The following is a 23,922-nucleotide window of genomic DNA, read 5'->3' as shown; positions in this document are numbered from 1 at the left end:
ATTTTTTTTAATATATTTTATACATAAAAGTAACGTTATTTATTTTATAGTATTTATTAAACTAAAATAAATAAAAATTCACTCAATTTTTTTTATTTTATCATTTTAAATTATGCGAAAATTTCATATCCCATAATCAGTATTTATATTTGTAGGATCAAAAACTTCAAATGTAATAAAAAAATAATTAAAAATATATAAAAGAGATCACCAGAAAAAGAAGATTTGGTGGCAAAAATACCAAAAAAGTAAAAATGAATGCGATAGGCTATTAAACATATAGAAGATAATGCCCCCGAACCCGAAGAAAATAAGGAAACTGAATACCGCATAGAGGATGCTGAAGCTGAACTAGAGATTGAGGTTGTTCTAGAACACTACCTGTCCAGCCCTCTAAAGTCTCTTACAGGGATGGATTCGTAGGTGATGGGTTGGAGAAGCTGAACCCGGAAGAGATAGTAGAAATGGTGGCTGAAGAGTATATCTCTGATTGTAAATCCCATAAAATTGGCAAGTAATTAGTTAATAAATTAATTTTTAATAAAAAAATTAGAAATGTGAATTTTATAGTAAAATAGGATAGAGCTAATTAAAACAAGAATTTTAATACTAATTTCAATAAATTTGGCACAAAATTGGGCTAAACTGGGTGTACCAGCCCATATTGGGCCCAAGGCCCAACCCAACTCAGCCCAATTAAACAAAACAGCACCCCTTCCCTTCTTGGCATTCATTTCCACGCTGAAACTCAGCATGAAAGGGGAAGAAGCTCTCTCACAAAACATAAACCTAGGTTGAACTTCAAACCAAGATAACTTTTGATTCGGAGCTCCGATTGACGAGCCGATTGTGGCCACGCGCTCATCGGAGTCCTCTTCAATTCTATCTAAACAAAAAGGTATGTCTCTCTCAAATTCGTGCCCAGTGTTCTGTTTTCCCTTTATATGCGAAATTGGTTTGAGTTTTGAGTGATTTTGATGATTTTGGTGGTTTAGGTGCAATCTAACATTGGATAGTTGTTGGATTATACTCCAATCATCAATGGGTAAGGTAAGAAGACTCTAAACCCTTGTGAGTTATCCAATTTTGTGTACCTAGTGCTAATTTAGTGAATTGTGTAAATTAGATTGAAATTATGTTAGATTGAAATTTGAATTGGTGAATCGGAGCTTTTGGAAACAACTTTGGTGGCTGAATTTTTGGAAGTGGAACTTGTGAGCTTGCATGGTGGGGTTGTCTCGGGTTATACGTGGAAATCAGTTAAGGTATAGTTTAAGTTTCGTGTGTTTAATATATAAGGTTTTGTGAAAACTTAGGATAGAGAACTATAGGATAAGTTGAAAAGGGTTTTATGCATTAAATGGTTAGCTCTATGATGTTGATGGTAAATTGATGATTAGGCTTGTGTTGGAATTAACGGTCATGAGATGAATGCAGTTAATGAGAATGTGTTATTGAAACTAATAATGGTGAATTGATGATGTTGTTGATATATGTCAATGAGATTTTGTGGTTATGACTTGTTGATTGGTTAATGATGATTTATGGGTTGTTATTAATGAATTGAAGAAGTAAATTAATGAAATTTTAAAGTTGTAGTTTGTGGTTGGAATGGTGAATGTTAGAATTAATGTATGGATTTTATGGACTTGTGTGTATTAATGTGCTAGTGGTTGGTGTTAGTGAAAAGAGACTTGATATGTGGAAAATTTGCAGGTTTTGTGGGTAAGGAATATGAATTTGGTAAAAAGTTGGGTTTGGAATATTTTGGTAAAAAGTGAATTTTGGTAAATTTTGGTAGTCCATAATTTGCTCTACAAATTTTTATAAAGATGAGGTTTGTTTCAAATTAAAGAAGGTTTTAAAAGCTTGAAAATGATATAAGGTATACGAAAAACCGAATTCTGTAGAGGAAGTTATGGACGTCGAAAATTTAGTGCGAAAAACTGAAATTTTGAATGTTGCAGCAGAGCCAGGTTTTTCTTATGTGTGCCCACGCACACAGCTATGCGCACACACCCAACAGAAGTAAAAAATTTACCTGTGCGTACGCACACCTTTGTGCGCACGCACACCTGGTGTTTTTCATAAAGTTTGCGTACGCACGCCCTTGTGCGCACGCACACACCAGGATAGGCCTTCTGTTGGTGGCGCTAGCACAGGTGAAGCGCTTGCACACCAAGTGATGGGTGCGCACGCACACGTTCTGCTTTGCACACGCCCTATTTTTCAACACCTGTATTTTTCTGTTCTAAACATAATTTTGAACCCCTAAACCCCTATTTTTGCCCTGTTAACCTTAGATTCTACTAGCAAACTTAGTAAATAGCAGAAGTTAGAATTTTAAAGTAACTTGGGAATGAAGAAAGAGGTAAATATGATGAGTTATATGAAAGGGAAGTGGTTATTGAATGAAGTAATGATGCCATGGCTTGATAAATGACTAAACAATGATTATGAATATTAAATAGCTTATGAATGATGATATCTGAGATACGAGTTTCTCTGGGTAACAAAATCATGGTTTGCCACCACGTGTTCTAGGTTGAATCTCGATACTCTATTGACACTACGTCGTAAGGGTGACTGGGCACGTATAAATTCCCGGGTATGGATAGCCCCCATTGAATGATTTATGAATGAATGTTTGAATGATGAATGAATGTGAAATCTATGCATAGACTCATGGAGATGCGCGACGGGGGACAGTCTAAGGTTTTTGGACTTGTCGTGTTGGCTGGATAATCGACAGATGAGTCTCATCAATCATAGGATAGACATACATCATGTGCATTTGTTTGTTTTGATTGCTACGCATTACATGGGATTGCCTAACTGAATATATGTATTCTGCTACCTATTATACTTGCTACTTGTACTATCTGTTTCTTACTTGTGCATGAACTTGTTTGGTTACTTGTCTTTGCTGAATTATGGATGATGGAGGAATGGGGGAAGGGTGAATTGGTTAGACGTTAGAGGTTAGGTTTTAAGGCAAATAAGTATAGGGTACTTAGATTATTTACCCCTTTCTTATGATTTCTGCTTAAAACTTAAGTTTTATAATTGTATGATGGAGTTCTAGGATCGCCTCTGGCATTCTCAGGACCTTATTTATTATACGTGTGGCATCTTTACCATGCTAAGAACCTCTGGTTCTCACCCCATACTGTGTTGTTGTTTTCAGATGCAGGTCGAAAGGCTCAAAATCGCTAGGCGTCTAGATTTCTTGAAGCGGAGTAGTCCTTTGGGATGTTTTGGTTTATCAGTTTATGTATATATGTACTTAGTTACTTAGCTTGCTCTCCAAGAAACTTGACTATTTTGTTCCTCATAGAGGTTACGGGAGAGTTAGGGAACTCATTTCTGTGTTTTGAGAATTTTGGGATACCTGTATATATATGTATATATATATATATCTAAATATTCTCCGATCAGCCTTGGTTTCGCAGGCTGAGTCAGGAGCTAGTTTCATTGTATTCTCGGCTCTCTTTTCACTATTTCACTTATTTACATTTATACCCTTTAGGTTTCTTAGCACGCAAGTAATTCTATTTCCTGAGCGTTGCGCATTTCATTTTGCGATTTCGTTTTACCCATTTTTCAAGGCTCCTCATATATTATATCTTTCCAATTATTATACTATATATATTTTTATTTTAGAGGGCGTAGCGCCTTGCCACCTCTGCTTTACATCCTAGGTGTAAAGCTCTGAGTGGTAGGGTGTTACACTGATAATGAGGCTTTTGAGTTTGGGGGTGAAGATCAAGCTCCTTTCAATCTAATGCCAAATATCGAAGTTACTCTTGAGGAATATGAGGATTGGTGTAAACCTTAGAAACAAACCCTTATCATCAAACCTCTGGAAAAGAAGATCAACCTGCAGATGATGGGAAGATGGATCACTAGGCGATGGGCTAATAAGGAGACTGCTAAAGTGATGGATTTGGAGGGTGGTTTCTTCTTGGTTAGATTCTCTAGTCAAGACAATTATGCTCATGCTCTATTTGAGGGGCGGACCACTATCTGGTAGTCCAAAGATGGTGACCGTTGTTCATGTCCCAATAAACAGAGGTGAAGAAAGTGGTTGTTTGGGTCAGAATTTCGAATCTTTCGGTAGAGCTCTACAACAGCTACTTCTTGTAGAAGGTAGAAAAAACTATGGGAACTATGCTTCATGTCGATGAAAGCACATCTATTCACTCAAGAAGTTTGCTCGCATCTGCATAGAACTTGACTTGAGAAATCAATTGGTACCATCTCTTACTGCGTTGGGGGAAGGAATTTCACCTGGTTTATGAAGGTCTCCACCAGATTTGTTTCTATTGTGGAAGGTATGGGCACAAGGTAGATGGGTGTCCAGAAGTGAAGATACAACTGACGGCAGAAAAAATCGCTCAATATACAGCTAAGGACCACCGTGAATATGACAACCCTGGCGGTGGCCACCCCGCACCAAATCAAAACAATCAGAATCAGGAAAAAGGGAAGGAGATAATTGGGGAGAAAAATCAGGGAGTGATTAATGATATTGTATCCGTTGAAAACTCCCGACCAAATCAAATCCCCAAAATCGTGGATTCTAAGGTGGACAGCAAATCTATAAAAGAGGAAGGTTCATTCGATCCCTGGATGGTTATGAAAAAAATCCAAAGGAGAAAGATTCTGAAAATTAATGAGTCCACAGGAGCTAGGAGAAGCAGATTTCTGGCTCCAGATTTAGTGCCCTACAAAAGGAAAGCAATTATGATGAGAGAGGGACGTTTAAGGGAGGAAATAATCAAGCAATTCAAAATAAAGAAAAAACCACTATCAAAAAGGAATCACAGCGTCATAATAGAGCAAAATTTAATCCAAAGATTTCCAAATCGGGAAGTAGAAACAGCACAGGTGGCAACGACAACAAAAACAAGAATAATGAATTTAGCAAAAAAAGTCAAGTGAATCAGATCATAGGCAGCAGCTCCAAATCGAAGCAACAGGCAATACTTATCAATCAGAAAAATGTTAAACAAAATCAAATTAAAACATCTAAAACCAATGATGTCTATCCATATTATTGGAAAGCAATTCAGAAGACTTGGCAATGAGATATATAATCAACACTGGAAAAGAAAGCTCTTCACTACTAATGGTAACTTTGAACTTAACATAAATCCCCTTATTTCCAAATTTATAGGGGAGGTAAGGGAAGGGAACCATGTGAGCAATTTTAAAGATAAACCACCTGAACTGGAAGGGAATGTGATTGTGCTTCTATCTTAGGTACAGATATGCCTATGCAAGATGACAATAATCCTAATGGATTGAACGTAGAGGCCAACTCTGCTCAGGATATGGAAGCTTAATTGCTTTCTTTATGCATCAGTTTAGGGAGTTTTTCCTATCTCTCTTGTTTATGTTACTTTATTTTTTTAGTTTATGATGAATATTATTATTTAGAACTGTAGAGGTGCCTCTGCAAAGGGGTTCCACATTATTTTTACTGATTTAACTAGATAAAAAACTAATTTTTGCATCCTCCTTGAAACTCACATTTTAAGCAAAAAAGCTAAAAATATTATTAAAAGGTTGGGGTTTGATGCCTGGTGTATAAGCAAAGCTGAAAGCTTTTCAAGCGGCATTTGGTGTCTCTAAAAGTCTGGTGTTTGGAGGATAAAACCGCATATCATACAGAAACAACTTGTACACCTAAAAATCAAATGGGGGAGTGATAGCCCTTGGTTTTTTACAGTAATTTATGGCAACCCCCAAGCAAGTGGTAGAATCCTTTGGGAAAAGATTGAAGACATTTCCGAAAACATGAATGGTCCTTGGTGCCAGGGAGCGGATTTCAACTCTATATTAACCTTGGAGGATATAGGGGGTTCTTCTAACCTTTCTTTCGATACCACTAATTTTATTAATTGGATTAAGTTATGTGAGTTTAACGATTTAGGTTTTTCGGGTCCCCCTTTTACTTAGCATAGAAGTAATGTAAAAAGAAGGCTGGACCATTTTTTAAATAATTTGGATTTTTTTATCGTTTTGTAGAAGTGAGTGTTAAACACCTCCCTAAATTTAAATTTGACCATCTACCTATTCTCCTTGATTTTCAATTAGTTAATCAGGATGGAGGGAACAAGCCTTTTCGTTTTCTAGCACCTTGGGTCCTTCATGAAGACTATAATAATCTTGTCAAACAAAGTTGGAACAGTAGTACCAACTTTACCAAGAATATAGCAACGTTCATTGAGAAAGCAAAAGTCTAAAATAGAGAAGTCTTTTGCCACAATTGTAGAAAGAAGCACAGAATTTTATCTAGATTAAAGGGATATCTAATAGCCTATCTTTCAACCCAAACCTTTTCTTGAGAAGTTAAATAGGGATCTTTAGAAGGATTATGAGGCTATCGCTATTCAAGAAGAAAGTTATTGGTTGCAAATGTCTAGGAGTAAAACTATTAATTTTGGAGACAAAAACACAAAATATTTTCATTAGAAAGTAAATGGGAGAAGGAAAAGAAATAAAATCATAGCTCTTAAGAATGGTGAGGGTGTTTGGGTTGATGATATGGAGCTACTAAAAAGGTAGGAAATGTATCACTTTAAAACTTTATATGCAGCAGATTTTGATTACATTAATTATCCAATATTCGGTTGCTTTCCAAGGCTGCACAACAACGATTATATTAATATTGAGAGGGAAGTCACACAAGAGGAGATTAAGGCTGTGGTGTTTGCCATGGGGAGTTAGAAGGCTCCCGATAGTGATGATTTATCAGTGAAGTTTTACCAACAATCATGGAATATTATTGCTAAATCTATCACAACCTGGGTGAAATCTATCTTTTAAAACCCAGCTAATATTGCAAAAGTCAATAAAACGCTTATTGCGATCATTCCCAAAAATCCTGTCCCCGAAAACTTTAGCCACTTTAGACCCATTAGTTTGTGTAACACTTGTTATAAAGTGGTTACTAAAATTATTGCTTCTAGACTGAAAAATTATATGCCTATACTTATTTCTAACACACAATCAAATTTTATTCCTGGCAGGGTCAGTGCAGATAACATCTTGGTGGCGCAGGAAGTGGTTCACACTATGCGCGATCGAAATCAGGGTAGAGGTCTCATGGCAATTAAAATAGACTTGGAGAAAGCCTACGATAGACTGAACTGGGCTTTTGTGGTGGACACTCTTAAGGATGCAGGTATCCCTGATAATATTATAAATGTTATTGTTTTCTGTATATCTATTCCTACAATGAAAATGCTTTGGAATGGATCTCCATCAGAATCCTTCACTCTAATAAGAGGCATACGACAGGAAGACCCTCTTTCATCTTATCTTTTTGTTTTATACGTTGAGAGATTATCACATCTTATTAATAAGTTGGTTAAGAAAAAAAATGGGAACCTATATCTATTTCTAGAAATAGACCTAATCTTTTCCATCTTTATCTCGCATATGATTTGGTGCTTTTTGCCAGAGCCAATAGTGAGCAAGTTCACATGATCAAGAATAAGTTGCACATATTCTGCGATAGTTCGGGGTAGAAGATCGGTTTTGATAAGTCGTGTGTGTACTTCTCAAAGAATGTGAATCACAACATCCGTCATGAGCTTAGTTAGGAGCTTGGAGTCACTCTCACGATCAGTTTAGATAGATACCTCGGAGTTTCGCTTATTCATGAAAGGTGCAGTTAACACCACTTTCAATTCATCATCAACCGTATTCAATCCAAGCTCTCTAGTTGAAAAAAAAAACTCTCTCTCTAGCAGGACGATGTACCCTTATCGAATCTGTATTATCAACCATTCCTAGCTACTGTATGCTGACTATGAAGATTCTAACTACCATATGCTCTAAAATTGACAAAATCTGTAGGGACTTCTTATGGGGCAGCAACGAAGAAGATAGAAAGGTCCATCTTCTAAAATGGGACGAAGTTTGTAAACTAAGGAGGAGGGTGGGCTTGGTATACGAAAAGCCCAGGAGACAAACCAACTCTTTCTTATGAAGCCTGCTTGGGGCTAATCTATAATTGAGAGGCGCTTTGGGTAAAATTCATGCGAGCGAAGTATGGGAGTGGAAATGATACTATTCCAAAAGTAAAGAGAAAGGCCAGCAACTCAAATGCATGGACTGGTATCTTGAAGGTTTGGGATAAATTCAAAGAAAACCTAATATGGAGGATAGATGATGAGAATAATACCTACTTTGGGGATGATCACTGGATCCCAGATATTTCCAATTTAAGGGAGCATGCACTAATTGACCTTAATGGGGAGAAACTTTGTGAGCGGGTTTGCAACTATACAAATAATCTAGGGTCTTGGAACTGGATAGCTCTCTTCCAGGTTCTATCGGAGGAGATTGTTGACCACATTCAAGTTCTAAAGACTCCTAATCCAACTATTGCAAAAGATGTTAATGGGTGGCTACCAACAGTAGATGGCATTTTCTCAGTAAAATCAGTTTATACCTATTTCAGAAATAGTGAAAATACTAACAAAATTTAAAAGCAGCTCTGGAAGATTGAGTTTTCTCAAATACTCAAATCCTTTAGCTGGCTCACGATGCATGAGGCACTTTTAACAAATAGAAAAAGAAAGAATAGAAATCTCACAGAAGATAGCAATTGCCCTAGAGGTTGCGGATAAGAAGAGACGTTGCTCTATGTCCTGCTGGATTGCCCCTACATCCGTACAACTTGGATTAGCATCGTAAACAAAGATGCACAAGATATGTTTTTCAATCTATCCTTTCAAGATTGACTAAGAACAAATCTCACCCTAGTCTCTCAAAGGCAGTATGGAACTCCCTGGCCCATAATCTTTGTAACAGCTTGTAACACAGCTCGGAGATGTCGAAATAACTTCATCTTAAAGAATGAGAACCTACAAAATGCATTATTACACCATATGATACGAATGTTAGCTGGAGATTACAATTTTATCATGAGGATTACAAAGCATAGTAGTCGTATTCTCAAGGTTACCAGAGATGAGCTTCTAAGAAGGGAACCACCAAATTGGAGTTAGGCCAAGCTTAACGTCGATAATTCGGTCCTACAACCCAATTATAAAGGAGCTTATGGTGGCCTTATTAGAGACTAGAGAGATTGCACCATTGCAGGCTTTAGTATGAATATAGGGGGTTTGCACCATAACCCAGGCAAAGTTTTGGGGTTCTATGTTGGAGTTAAGCTGGCTAAGGAATTGGGCATCAGCAAGATAGTGGTGGAAACAGACTCACAGTATGCGTTGTCGCTGATTCAAAAAGCGTCACAGGGGAGACATGGAAGCTCGTCCCTGATTCGGTCCATTCAAGAGCTCAAGGTAAAATTCGAGGGAATTGATATAAGGCACATCTTCAAAGAGGCAAATTTTTGCGCTGATTTTCTTGCAAAAGCTGGCAAGATCATCCTCAAGGAATCCAATTTTTCGAAGAAACTTTTCCTTGTTGCAGCACCACCTTATCGCAGATGCTTGTAGAGTGAAGTTTATTAGACCTGTTGTGATGTAATCTTTAGTTTTCTTTGGGCTATGACCCTGCCTTCAATAAAAAAAAGTTGGAAAAAAATATCTAAATATCTTAGTTAGATCGTTAAATTTGAGTTGAGAGAGATTTAAAAAAATTATTTTAAAGACTATCTTATTATATTATTGTCTTATATAGTAGAAATCTCAACCAATTTAAAAAATTAAATATAGATAAAATTTAGTCAAAATCCAGTATATTGTATATAGATTATTGTGATCATCTTTTGAATTCAAATATCTTATTTACTGGCTTTATGTTAACTATTTGGATCCCTTAAATATATCCTTTAAACACAAAACTAAAGTTTTTCTAAGATCAGAATTTACTAATATGTATACTTCTACTGCTCACAGTAGCAAATGCTTTTTGGTGACTCAAATAAACTACACAAAGGAAAACAAAACTAACAAAACAAAGAAACTGCTTAAATAGATGGATAGTCCCTTTAAGACTACTCTTAAACTCTTCCAAAGGTGAAGGAAGCTCCACATGAGGAAGTTATAACTTCATCGCCATCTTTGCCATAGTGTCTGCCACCATATTTGCATCTCATAATTAAACGAAAGTCAACACGCTAATTCCAATGCATGATATCTTTTATTTTGAGCATCAATGGATCAATAAACCGAAAACCATCTTGGTTATTAGTAACAAGATTAAACGCTTCCACACAATCCGTTTCACAAATAACATCTCGTTGACCCACATCCCAAGCTAAGAGATATCCTCTCCAAATAGCAAACAACTCTCCTTGAAGAATACTATTACTCTCAATCATTCCCAAACACCCCATTTGTCAATTCCCATTATAATCTCTAATAACACAAGCAAAACCAACACTACCACCCAAACCAGGATAACTAGCATCACAACTAATCTTGAAAGTACCAATGGATGGGAGATTCCAAAATCCATTTAGAATAGAGGGAAATGACATATGTTGTAATTAAAAAAATATTCCTAAGCTCCTTTTCTGAAGTTAATGCTAGATAAATCAATTTTTTTCGGAGGCCAAGTTTCATGAGGATTAAATATGTCATTATTCCTTGCTCGCCATATCCACCAAAGTTCCGAAAAGAACCTGAACGGATGCTCTCTGCTATGATACAAGAACCAGTTATTTAAATCCAAAGGATGACAAGAAATATCCAACCTATACCATACAAGCTGAGCTTTTGGACAATCCCAAATACAATATAAAACCAATTTCTGGCTAGAAAGACATCTTGGGCACCTATCCGATGACGACATCTCTCTTCTGAAGCAAAAACTTGCAATAGAAAGAGCCTCCTTAAGACACAGTCAAGCCAAAAAATTGGGATTTTCCGAAACAAGCTGGCGCCAAAGCCATAGTCAATTCTCCTGCTCCTCCCAACCAAACAGCCGCTTACCCAACCACAAGTAACCATTGCGTGAGTCGTAGACTTTGGCAGCAAACCAAACCAATACCAACCCACTTCCGGACCTGCTTGCACATCTGGATTGTAAGAAAGAATATTACCTTTCAGATTTTGAGATAAAGGAGAATAAAGAATATCCAAATGCCACCTACCAACCGACCAAATATCTTGTATCCAGAGATTCGAATCAGAAATGTGAATATAATCCATCTCATCAAGTAACCGTCCTTCTCTCCTCCAGCTAGAAAACCAAAAATTTTGGTTCAAAACCCCAATACACCAAACAAACCCATCTTTCAATACTTCCCAAGCCTTGCAAAGATTCCTCCAAATGGGAGAGCCCTTGTTCTTAAGACAACTAAAATAGTCATATAGAGATGATCGATATTTGGCACCCAACAATTGAACCTATAAATTATTTGATTGCTGGAAAAAAGTCCAAACTAGCTTCCCAAGAAGAGCAATATTCACACAATAAGGATCTCTAATCCCCAAACCTCCATGTTTTTTTGGAGTAACCAGTACCTTCCAACTAATAAGATTCAATCCTCTTCCATCAATTTGTCATTTTCAAAGAAAATTCATCATTATAGACTCCAATTTACTAGTGATTCCTTTGGGAAAAAAAGAGACCTGCATCTGGTACGTGGGAATAGCGGCTGCAACAGAATTAACCAAGCAGAATCTACCAGCCCGATTGAGTAAACTCCCTTTCCAGCTTGCTAGTCTACCCCGAATCTTATCCAGGACACCATTGAAAGCTGAACGGGTCACCCTAGAATGGCTAAGGGTAACTCCAAGATACTTGCCCAAGTCCTGGATAAATTTGATAGAGGATACCCCAGTAAAACCTCTTTCCTTATTGCGGAGACATTTTTGGAGCAAAACGCTTTAGACTTCTCTACATTAATCTTCATCTATCCCAGATGCTTTGCAAAAAGTCTCTAAAACCAACATCATATTTTGCATTTGTCTCTTTGTAACTTTGCAGAATAGAAGCAAGTCATCCGTAAACATTAAGTAAGATATTTTTGGTCCCCTCTAGAAACAGCAACCAGCTCCCATAAGCCCAAATCAACCCGATGACTAATAAAACATGCTAATCTCTCCATACACAACACAAAAAGATAGGGTGGCATAAGATTTTCTTATCTAAGATCCCGACTAAGAATAAAGTCATTCAAATGATTTCTATTCTAAAAAATAGATAAAGAGAAAGCAGTGACACAATTTTAAACACAGTTAAAGCATATCCTTCTTGTTTATTTTTAGTCATTGCAAAGAATATTTGAAAATTAGAAAAAAATTTAATTCTTTTGCCAATGAACCGATTCTTTTTTCTAATAATATTAGACGACATCTGCTATGTTAAAAAATTAATCAATTTAATCATTAACTAACCGATTAAGAGAATAGATTATTTCACTTATATAATCAATATTTTTTCCAAAAAAATGTTTGATTATAATAAAATAGTACAAAATTGATTCTTTTGCTTTATTTTGGCATCTTTTAACTTTTAAACATGGTTTTAAGAATCAAATTAAACTGATCAAATTTAATTGGAATAACCGAAACTATCCAGCAGATTGATCCGATTCAGCCATTCAGGATAAAAAAAAATAATTGTTAGCAAATCGATAAAAATAAAAAAAGAAATTAGTTAAAAAATTGATAAATCAGTCAATTTAGACTTTTTTAACAATTAATCATTTAAAATAATAAAACACAAAAAATTATTTTTAAAATATATTTTATACATAAATGTATTATTTTATTGGAATTTTTTAAATAAATAAAATAAATATTTATTTACCAAAATAAATAATTTATAACATTTTTATGAAAATTTATCACACACTTATTTCATTTACCGTATAAACAAAATAATAATGCACGTATTTTGTTTACACTGTAAACGAAATAGGGCTAAAAATAGGTGACGTGTATATGTCGTTTACGGTGTAAATGAAATACATACATTATTATTTCGTTTAATAAGTGTATTATTATAAAAAAAATACGATTAAAATAATATCAATTTAATTTTTATTTTTAAATTAATTCAATTTTTAAAAGTTATATCTTAAAATTTCACTCTAATATTTAAAATTAGTTATTTGAAATTGTCAATCACTAATTTTAAATACGTAGGGTATGATATAACTTTTAAAAATTAGATTAATTTAAAAGTAAAAATGAAAGTGATATTGTTTTAATCATAAATTTTTTTATAATAATACATTTATTTTATCTACAGTGTAAACGAAATAATAATACATGTATTTTGTTCACATCATAACCAAAATATACACGTCACATATTTACTGTCTTATTTCGTTTACTCTGTAAATGAAATAAAAGATGTGATAAATTTTCATAAAAATATTATAAATTATTTATTTTGATAAATAAAATATTTATTTTATTTATTAAAAATTTCAATTTTATTATATCTTATTTAATCTCGACTTAATCTTTAAATTTTTTAATATCTAACTCTACTAATTTGATGACCAATTTAATTTTTAGAACCATGGTTTAAAACATTTAGGCTAATGTTTTTCAAAAGTTTGACCCTCAAATTTATAAAAACTTATACTTTTGAAAACATTTTAAGACACTTATAAGAGAAATATTTGAGTTATAATTTTTTAATAAGAATTTACGCAAATCCTATATATTAATATCTTTTGTCTTGGACTTCAATTCTTGTTGTTTTAAAAAATTATTGTCCTATATATTACTTTTTCTCTCTCTTTACTAAGCCACCTCTTTTCATTCTTTTTTTATTTGTTTAAACGGTGGGTTTTACTTGAGTTGAGAACCCACTAACAAATTTCTCTCTCACCAACTCAAGTAAGGATAGGATGTTCCACTAAGTCTGCCTTCTCTTTGCAAAATCAAATTTCATTCTAGGTAAACTCTTAATCATCATATCTGAACCATTATCATCAGTATAGATCTTCTCAAGTGTATATGACTTTATCTTAAGCGCTTGATGTATCCAATGATATCTCACCTTTATTTGCTTCAATCTGGAACGAAACGTCAAATTTTACTGAGATGGATAGCACATTAGCTGTTACAAAATAACACAGATTTCTCTTGATTAATGCCTAACTCTAATAAAAATTTCTTCATCCATAAGAGTTTCTTATAAACTTCAATAATAGTAATGTATTCTGTCTCTGTAATAGATAAAGTAACATATTTCTGAAGTTGGGATTGACATGACATAGCTTTTCCTGCAAAGGTCATCATATAACAAGAAGTAGACTTTCTTGAATCAAGATTCCTAACCATATATGTATATGTGTAACCATCCAACACAGGTTGGCCACTCCCAAAGTAAAAACATACTCTAAAAGTACCATTAAGGTATTTAAGAATCCACTTCAATGTTCGCTAGTGTTCTTTGCTAGGATTAGAGAGAAACTGACTAACAACTCCAACAGCATGAGCAATATCTGCTCTAGTGCAAATCATAGCATATATCAAACTGCCAACTGCATATACGTATGGAGTTTTTTTTCATTTCTTCTTTTTCTTTCTCACTTGTAGGACATTGCTACGAGCTCAGCTTGAAATGACTAGTAAGTTTATCACTAACAGGTTTAGAATTACTCATGCTAAACCTCTCTAAAATTTTGTCAATATACTTTCTTAAAACTTTCAATCTTCTTAGTGTCATGACCAACAATTGGCATGTCATCAACATAAAACAAGAGAATTATAAAGTTACCATCAGAGAATTTCTTGACATACACACAATTATCAAAGGAAGTCTTACTATACCCATGACCTTTCATGAAGAAATCAAATTTCGTGTACCATTGTCTTTGAACTTGTTTCAGCCCATATAAACTCGTTTTCAATTTTACATACAAGATGCTCCTTTCCTTTAACCTTGAAACTCTCTGCTTGTTCCATATAAATTTCTTTATTTATGTCACCATGAAGGAACGTAGTCTTCACATCAAGCTAGTCAACCTCTAAATTCAAGCACAATTCGAGTAGAAGACATCTTCACAACTGAAGAGAAAATCTCTTCAAAATCAATACCTTCTTTCTGCTCAAAGTCTCTCACAATCAACTGAGTTTATCTGTCTTCTCAAGGTCTACAATAATTTGTTCTTCAAGAAAAATCACATCTCAACTTCTGATTATTTTCTTGCGCACCGAATCCCATAATCTGTAACCAAATTTTTCGTGACTATAACCTATCTGCTTTGACTTTCTATCGTGGTTGGACCTTTCAACTCTTAGAATGTGAACAAAAGCCTTGCAGTCGAATACTCACAAGTGACTATAAGAAGTATCTTTTTTCTCTCCAAACTTTCTCTTGAACATTACCTTTTAGTAGAACAAAAGGAAAAAGGTTGATCAAATAAACTGCAGTCCTCATCGCTTCACCCAAAAAGAATTTAGGCAACTTTTTATGAGAGAGCATATGCTCGACTTTATCATTGATAGTACAATTTATTCTCTCTACAACTTCATTATGTTGAGGAGTCTTAGGAACTATTTTTTCAAACTTGATCCCATGTCCTTTGCAATACTCTTCAAATGTACCCTTGTATTCCCTACCATTATCTGCACGAACACATTTCAACGTCTTTTCTGTTTCTCTTTCAACACTTGCATGAAAGTGCTTGAAAATACCAAGCACCTGGTCTTTAGATTTCAAAATAAAAGTTCACACATTTTGAGAATAATCATTAATAAAAATAATAAAATATGATGCACCTCCTATTGTTTTAGCATCCATAGTGTATACATCAGTGTGAATTAAATCTAGAACGAATAATCTCTTATGAGGTCTAGAATTATGAAATGATACTCTAGCATGCTTTCTAACAAAATAATGAGTATACGTATTTAAAGTTATACCTTTCACTAGAAGTTAGTGCTTTTTAGTTAAGACGCTAAGTCCTTTCTTGCTCAAATGACCGAGACGTATATGCCACAAGTTAGAAGAGAAATCATCAGCAACATTCACCTCTTCTTTACATAACTTTGCTTTCAATCGGTAGAGAGTAGTGAGACTATTATCTTCTTTAGCAACAATAAAAGTCTATTTGTTAATCTTGCATTTTTTTACCAAAAGAAGTGCAATACCCTTCTTGATCCAATGCCTTTTGCTGAAATCATATTGAACCGCATATCTGGCACATGCCTAACATTCTTCAACTGCAACTTGCATCCCATATTAGTTTCAAGCTACACATCACCCATACCAATGATGTCACACACTCTTTTATCTCCTAATTTGATCTTGTCAAAATTTTCAGCAGTATAAAAAGTAAAAAATTCACGCCTCGAAATGACATGACATGAGGCACCCGAGTTAGTAATCCAAGAAGAATCATCATAGATAAGATTAATATAATTTTCATCATGGGTGATAAGAACATCTTCATAAACAATAACAACATTTTTATTATTACTATCTTTATCTTTGTCTTCGTTTCTTCTCCTTGATTGTCTCTTTTCAAAAACATACAATACCTCTTAATATGCCCTGTCTTACCTGATGTCTTGACCTCTATAGTGATTTTTACATCTCTTTTTAGTAATTTTCTTATGTTTAAATTAAAGTTTTTATAATTAATTTCTATATTTAGACTTGTTTTAGAATCATTGTGTGTTCAAAATTATTCTTTAAAGAAATCAGGTAAAAAGAGACAAATAAAAAAGGCTCCTAGGAAGAAACAAGTGTGGGCGTTTAAAGCCCACAATCTGGCACCTAATTTCAAGAAGTTGGCGCTTGACTTCAAAAATTGAAGCTCAACGCTTGCGAAAAAAGAAGAAGGATTGACGCCCAACTTCAAGATCTAGCGTCCAACTTCAAGATCTGATGCTCAACTTCAATAATTTTGCAGCATATTGGGCCAGCACCCATGCTTTGGCACCCAATGCTAGAAATTCTTCACTCCCAAGGGGTCTAAAGTCAAGCATCAAATTTTGGCACTCAATGTGTTCAAAGAAAGATAAGACTAACTCTCGACACCCATACCTAAAATACATTGGTGCCCAATGCCAAAGGATGGCGACAGACGCCCAAAAAGACCAAAGGAGTAGATGCCCAATGCCAAAACTCCAAGTCCAGCGCCAGCACTCCAAAGCCCAGCGCCCATGGCCCAAGTTCAGCGCTAGTGACCAGAAATCTCTTCCAGAATACTTTGATTTGGCCCAGATTCTCCAAAATTTTAAAATTTGAATGATTAATTACTATTAGCTTCTTCTAGAAAGATAAGAGTTGTTTTAGTTATCTTATTCTTCGAAAGATAAGACTAGATTTAGTTTGAATTTGAATATTAGGATAGATTTAGGATATAAATAAGCAAAGAGATGATTCACGAATAATCCAGCATCTTACATTCATTGATATAGTTTGTTTTTTTGTTTATTATGAGTCACTAATTCTCTTTTATTAGGGTTCGGAGCTATATTTATTTTCATGAATTGGTAATTTGATTGTTTATTTTATTTTTACTAATGTATTAATATCTTTTCAAGAATTGAGTTTAGTTTTTATTTTTAATGATTAGAAGTATATTGTAACTCTGTCTTAGATTCTTTTATTATCTTAAAAAATTTAATATTGGGATTAGCTTGAAACTCATTCTCATAATTTTTCAAACTCATTAGGGACAACTTTTAAAAGGTTATGCGACTTTAAATTAGAATTATGCTTAACCTCTTTTTCTTAATTATTTAACCGAGAAATTGACGATTAAATAAGATAAAGAGAAATTAAATTGTTAAGAAATTAGAGTTTAATTATATATAATTTGTTGTGAAAGTATCTTGTATGAGTCAAAATGAATAAACATGAACATTTTCTTTTCTAAAAATTAAACAGCTCCAAAACCTTAACATCTCCATTTATTATATATTTCTTTAATTATTCATAAGCATTCATTCGCATACTTTAACTGGTATTATTTCAAGATCTCATTCTTCTTTTACAAAGGTTCATTAATCTAATTAAAGATTCGATTAAAAGTTGCATGCTCAATCCTTTAATCTTCGTGGAAATAATATTCACTCACCGTGGTATTACTTGAAGTGATTTAGTACACTTGCCAATATTAGTCCGTCAAGTTTGGGCTCATCATTGTCACTGTGGTGACAAATGAACTCCTCTCTTGACTTGTACTTTTCTCTTAACTTGTTTCGACTTTCTAATCTATCAGAACTGTGAGATTTTTTTACTTTGACTTCTTCCCTATAACTCTGAAACAAGCATTTATGACTGAGAGGAAACATTAATCAAGCATCGCTTTCTTCTTCTAACTTCTTCATTCAATATGCTCTCTTTAACCATTATTAACGTCAACTTTTCTTTTGGAGCTAAATTAGTCATTATCACAACTAGAACTTTTCAACTATTTGGCAAAGAACTCTGCAACAACAAGACTTGTAACTCATCTTTTAAAGTGTTGTCATTATTTGTCAGTTGGATCACAGCCTCCTAAAAAATGTTCAAGTGCTCAAACATTGATTTACTTTTAATATATTTTGTATTGACTAGCTTTTGAATCAATAGTGCTTTGTTTTGCACATTCTTTCTCTCATATAACTTCTTTAATTTCTTCCACATCTTCTCGGCATTAATTTTAGTATCAACATGTGGATACATACTAAGATCAAGCCATTATCTAATCAAAACAACTGCCTTTCGATTCAACTTCTTCCATTTAGCATTGAATTTGTTACCTTTGAATTTATCCCTCGCCACAAGATCATACAAGTCCTTACTATACAACATATCTTCTAAGAGAGTCTTTCAAATCGAGTAATTTTTAGAATTTAATTTGATCTTATTTGGCCTCTGAATATTTTTTCAGCACATAAATAAACAATCAAAATTCTGGATATCGCTTTGTTGAAAAAATTGAGGTTTAGATAAAAACTTATCTTATAGTAGAAGTACCAAAAATAAATTTTTTACAACATGTGTAATTAAATAGGCAACTCCAAAGATACTCCAAACAGCGAATATAATGGTAGAAATTAAACAATAAAATACCGAAACTTTTATCTTTGAAAAACTTCCAAAAGATGGACAAAAAATCTATGACACCAAATTTAGTAAAATCTTCCACTATCAAAATAATGGGTACATAATTAGTCTTTCTAATAGTACTAGGACATCTCAACAATCAACAAAATATATTATCAAAATTGATAGAATCAATATAAATCCTTTATAAAGTGAATATCTCAAATCAAATAAAAAATAATACAATTAGCAAATTATATCTTAATATTTATCTTTATATCTAAAATAACATACTAAAATTTCATAAAAAAATAGAATAAATTTATGAATTCAATGAAATCAAAATGAAACGGTCTTTTCTCCTTTTTTCTTTTCTTCTCTTCAACGTTGATCCTCTCTCTCATTTTGTGTTTTTTTTTTCTTTTTTTTCTTATGTGTGTTAATACACACACTCCCTTTCTTTCTTTTTACCATGATTAAGTCATTTTTTTTATTTGTTTAAACTGTGAGTTTCATTTGAGTTAGGAACCTGAAACATTAACAGCTAAGGGTGTGTTTAGTTTAATGTTGGAAAATAAAGAAGTATGTTTGAATTTCTTAAACATTTTTTTTTAATGTTAGGTAACTTTTTTATATTCTGAATACTAGAGTGATTCCACCTCTAAATGCACATTTACGTAAAGTTAAAAGTTATAATTTTTGCATTCACGTTCACGTTAGCTTATTACTGTTAAAAATTTAAGCGAAAAGATTTATTTTTTTCCTACTAACTCTACCCTTAATTTTTTTTCTATGAAAAGATACAAGTAACAATCTAGTTAGCTTGTAACTTTTATATATTATGTTTATTATTAAATTTTTGTATAATATGAATTATGATCCAATTAAAAAGATAAAGTAAATAAAAAAAAACCATAAGTAATAATATAGTCATAAATAATAAAATTTATAATTCAAAATAATACTAAATTAAAGAGTATTGAGAATACTAAAAAATTATAGAATATTTTTTATTTGATATTTAAAAATAAAATTGTATTACTCTCTTTCGTATTTTTATTTTTTATTATATTTATTTTATTTATATAATAAGTATTTTTTATATTTTTTCTAGTATTCTGATTTCTCATGTATTTTATTGTTTTTTGGAATTTTTATTGTTTTTTAATTTATATGAACTTTTTTTTATTATTTACGATACTATTTTTTATATCTATTTTTTAGGAAGTCTTTTTATTTTTTATTTAACTTTGTTCATTTGATTTTTTATTTATTTTTATTTGGCTATGTATAAGATATTATTTTTTATGTATTTATTGGTGTTTTATCTTTTAATTCAATATTTATTTACATTAACATATTAAACTATTAGTTTATTCATATATTTTTTATTTTTAATATAAAGTATATTTTATAAATTTTATATGTTATTTTTAAATTAGTAATTAAATATTAATTTTATTATAAAATTAATTAATAAGATCTATTCAAATATTTAAATTAAAATGATTGGATAATATAAAAAAATTTATTTAAATTAATGTCTCTTTTAGTAATTTTTATTCAAAAGTGATTTTAAGTAGTATAATCTAAATAATATTTATTTTACTACAATCTACTTTGATATAAAAATTGCCAAACATAAACTACGTTAACACAAATTTATTTTTTTATCAAAATTAAGTTTGTAAAATTAATTTTATATAGACTCTCATTTATAAACTTTAATCCAAACACACACTAAAATTTCAAAAGAATTATAGAATTTGTAATCCATATTCAATAGACTTGTTTAAATCCAAAAAAAAGGCTAAACTAGCTATACGTATTTCAGATAACAAAATAAATACTTAATAATATGCAAGTAAACAAAAATGGTTATTTTTTGCTAGTTTTTGGGTTTCATAAAATGAGAAGGAGAGTTTGAAACTTTGTTTATGATGAAATTAAATAAGATAGAACAAGTATTAATTAGTTAATAGTTTATTACTTTATATTTGAAGTTATTAAAATATTTATTTTATTTCATGTATTAGAATATATTAGGATTCATTAATATTCATTAGAATTATTTTCATGTTAGAAAAAGTAAGAGAGAATAGTAAAAAAAAGTCTATGTGTATTCAAATCATGTGAAATGATACAATATAGAAAGGTATTTATAGGTATTAAAAGAATAAAAAATACAGACTTAATATCCTATAATAAATATTTAGATATACTAAATAATTCTAGCGAATACTAATTGATTCTAATATATTCTTATGTATTTTCAAATTTAATTATATGTAGTTAGCCAATAATTGAGCTTATGTCAGTGGTTTAGCTAGATATTTTTCAACCTAATATGAAAGATATAAATATTTTCCAAAATATTGCAGCTGTCAGTTTTGATGAATGATAATTTTCATTCAGTGTTGTAACAAAATTATAGTGTAGATATGTAAAATTGTCAAAATGTAGAGTGATTTCTTTTTATTCCATTTCAAAATTATAATAAGTATTCACATTATCTAAAATTATAGTAAAATTGAGATAAGTATTTAAGAAATTCTTTTAGGTCACTAGGTGTAAATCTTTGAGAATTTGTCAGAATTAATGACTAATTTTTAATTTTGTTTATAGAACATTTTAGGACAAATCACAATAATAAGTCAAGAGAAGTAAAATTTTACACGAATAAGCTAAAACGAAAACTGTTTCATGAATTCACCAATGCACGTTTATATATAGTTCGAACCAGTTAAATTCAAACTCCATTTCTACATAATTCGAACCAGCTGTGTTCGAATTATACACAAACACACGCACACAGTAATTCGAACTAGGTGGGTTCGAATTATACACAAATACACGCACACACTAATTCGAACCAGCTAGGATCGAATTACACACAGTAATTCCTATGCTGTTAAAAAATTAATAATTTATTAAAAAAATTATTAAAAAATTTATTAAAAAAATTAATAATTTAAAAATTAAAAAAATATTTTATTTCATACATTAAAAAAAAGCTAACAAAATATTTAATTACGAGACTTCTTTAAAATATTTATGATCTATCAATTCGAATTCCATACAATACTCTTTTATCCATTTTTAATAGCTCATGAATATTTTTTAATAAATTTATTTAAATTATACTACAAAAAATATTTTATCCTATGCAAAACAATTTAAACAAAAATGGCTTAAAAAATGTTAGGAGTACCATAAAAATTTGTAATGTTCTAATAACTTAAGTAAATATATGCATGTACTCAAATTTTAAATAAAATACTCTACATAGTCAATAATAATTTAGAAATGAAAGAAAATATTTTATTCTATACAAAATAATTAAAAAATATATTTTATTCCAATACAAAATAATTTTAAAAAAATAGCTTAAAAGATGTTATGAGTACTATCAAAGTTTGTAATATTCTAGTGATTTAGGTAAATACATGATAAATATATTTTTTAATTGTTTTGTATTAGAATAAAATATATTTTTTAATTGTTTTGTATTAGAATAATATTTTAAATTATTATTGACTATGTAGTATAATTTTAAGCCATTTTTTAAAATTATTTTGTATTAGAATAAAATATATTTTTTAATTATTTTGTATGGAATAAAATATTTTCTTTCATTTCTAAATTATTATTGACTATGTAGAGTATTTTATTTAAAATTTGAGTACATGCATGTATTTACTTAAGTTATTAGAACATTACAAATTTTTATAGTACTCCTAACATTTTTAAGCCATTTTTGTTTAAATTGTTTTGCATAGGATAAAATATTTTTTTGTAGTATAATTTAAATAAATTTATTAAAAAATTTATTAAAAAATATTCATGAGCTATTAAAAATGGACAAAAGAGTATTGTATGGAATTCGAATTGATAGATCACAAATATTTTAAAGAAGTCTCGTAATTAAATATTTTGTTAACTTTTTTTAATGTATGAAATAAAATATATATTTTTTAATTTTTAAATTATTAATTTTTTAATAAATTTTTTAATAAATTATTAATCTTTGAACAGCATAGGAATTACTGTGTGTAATTCGAACCTAGCTGGGTTCGAATTAGTGTGTGCGTGTGTTTGTGTATAATTTGAACCCACCTGGTTTGAATTACTGTGTGCGTGTGTTTGTGTATAATTCGAATCCAGCTGGTTCGAATTATGTAAAAATGGAGTTCGAATTTAACTGATTCGAACTACATATAAACGTGCATTGGTAAATTTATGAAACAGTTTTTGTTTTGGCTGATCAGTGTAAAATTTTGCTCCTCTTGACTTATTATTGTGATTTGTCCACATTTTAATGAGAAAGTATACATATAATATAAAACATCACTCATTACATAGAAAGTATATATATATATATATATATATATATGCATATGCAATTATGCATTTTTGCATGGAAAAGACATCCCGGAAAACGTGTTCGATGTTCTTAAAATTAAACATGCAAACAAAGGAAAAAGACAACAACAATAAGCTTTCCAAGTAGCAATACAATATAATTGAACCCACTACCATTTTGTCTCATGTTAATCTTTTTCCTATGTCATTCTGAGTTTGTTTAACTACTTTAAAGTTAATGATTTAGTGTTAATTACAAAAAAGTAATAACTAGATATAAAGCCTAGAAGCATGGGACAAAATAATCCCAGACAATTCCAACCATGTTGTACAGCTGGTGGGTTCATCAATGTACTGTGTTGTCTGACGGCTGTTTTCTTATGATCAATAACATGATTATTGTAATTCTGAAATTAGAGGTATACTCTTACATGTGAAACAATATTTCTATTATTGAAGTTTTAAAATTTTTTATAGAAGCTATATATTAATTAATCTCTTTTATAACACGGAATATTTTTTATAGGTTTATCTATCTTGTGTTCTAAACACACATATTAAATTTGTAAATTAAAAAGTTTATATAAATATAAAAAATTTAAAATTTTTAATATATTTATT

Source organism: Arachis hypogaea, chromosome 6, assembly GCF_003086295.3.
Source record: "Arachis hypogaea cultivar Tifrunner chromosome 6, arahy.Tifrunner.gnm2.J5K5, whole genome shotgun sequence".
NCBI classification, from domain to species: domain Eukaryota; kingdom Viridiplantae; phylum Streptophyta; class Magnoliopsida; order Fabales; family Fabaceae; genus Arachis; species Arachis hypogaea.
The sequence above is the reverse complement of the archived record's forward strand: the minus strand, read 5'-3'. Positions refer to the sequence as shown.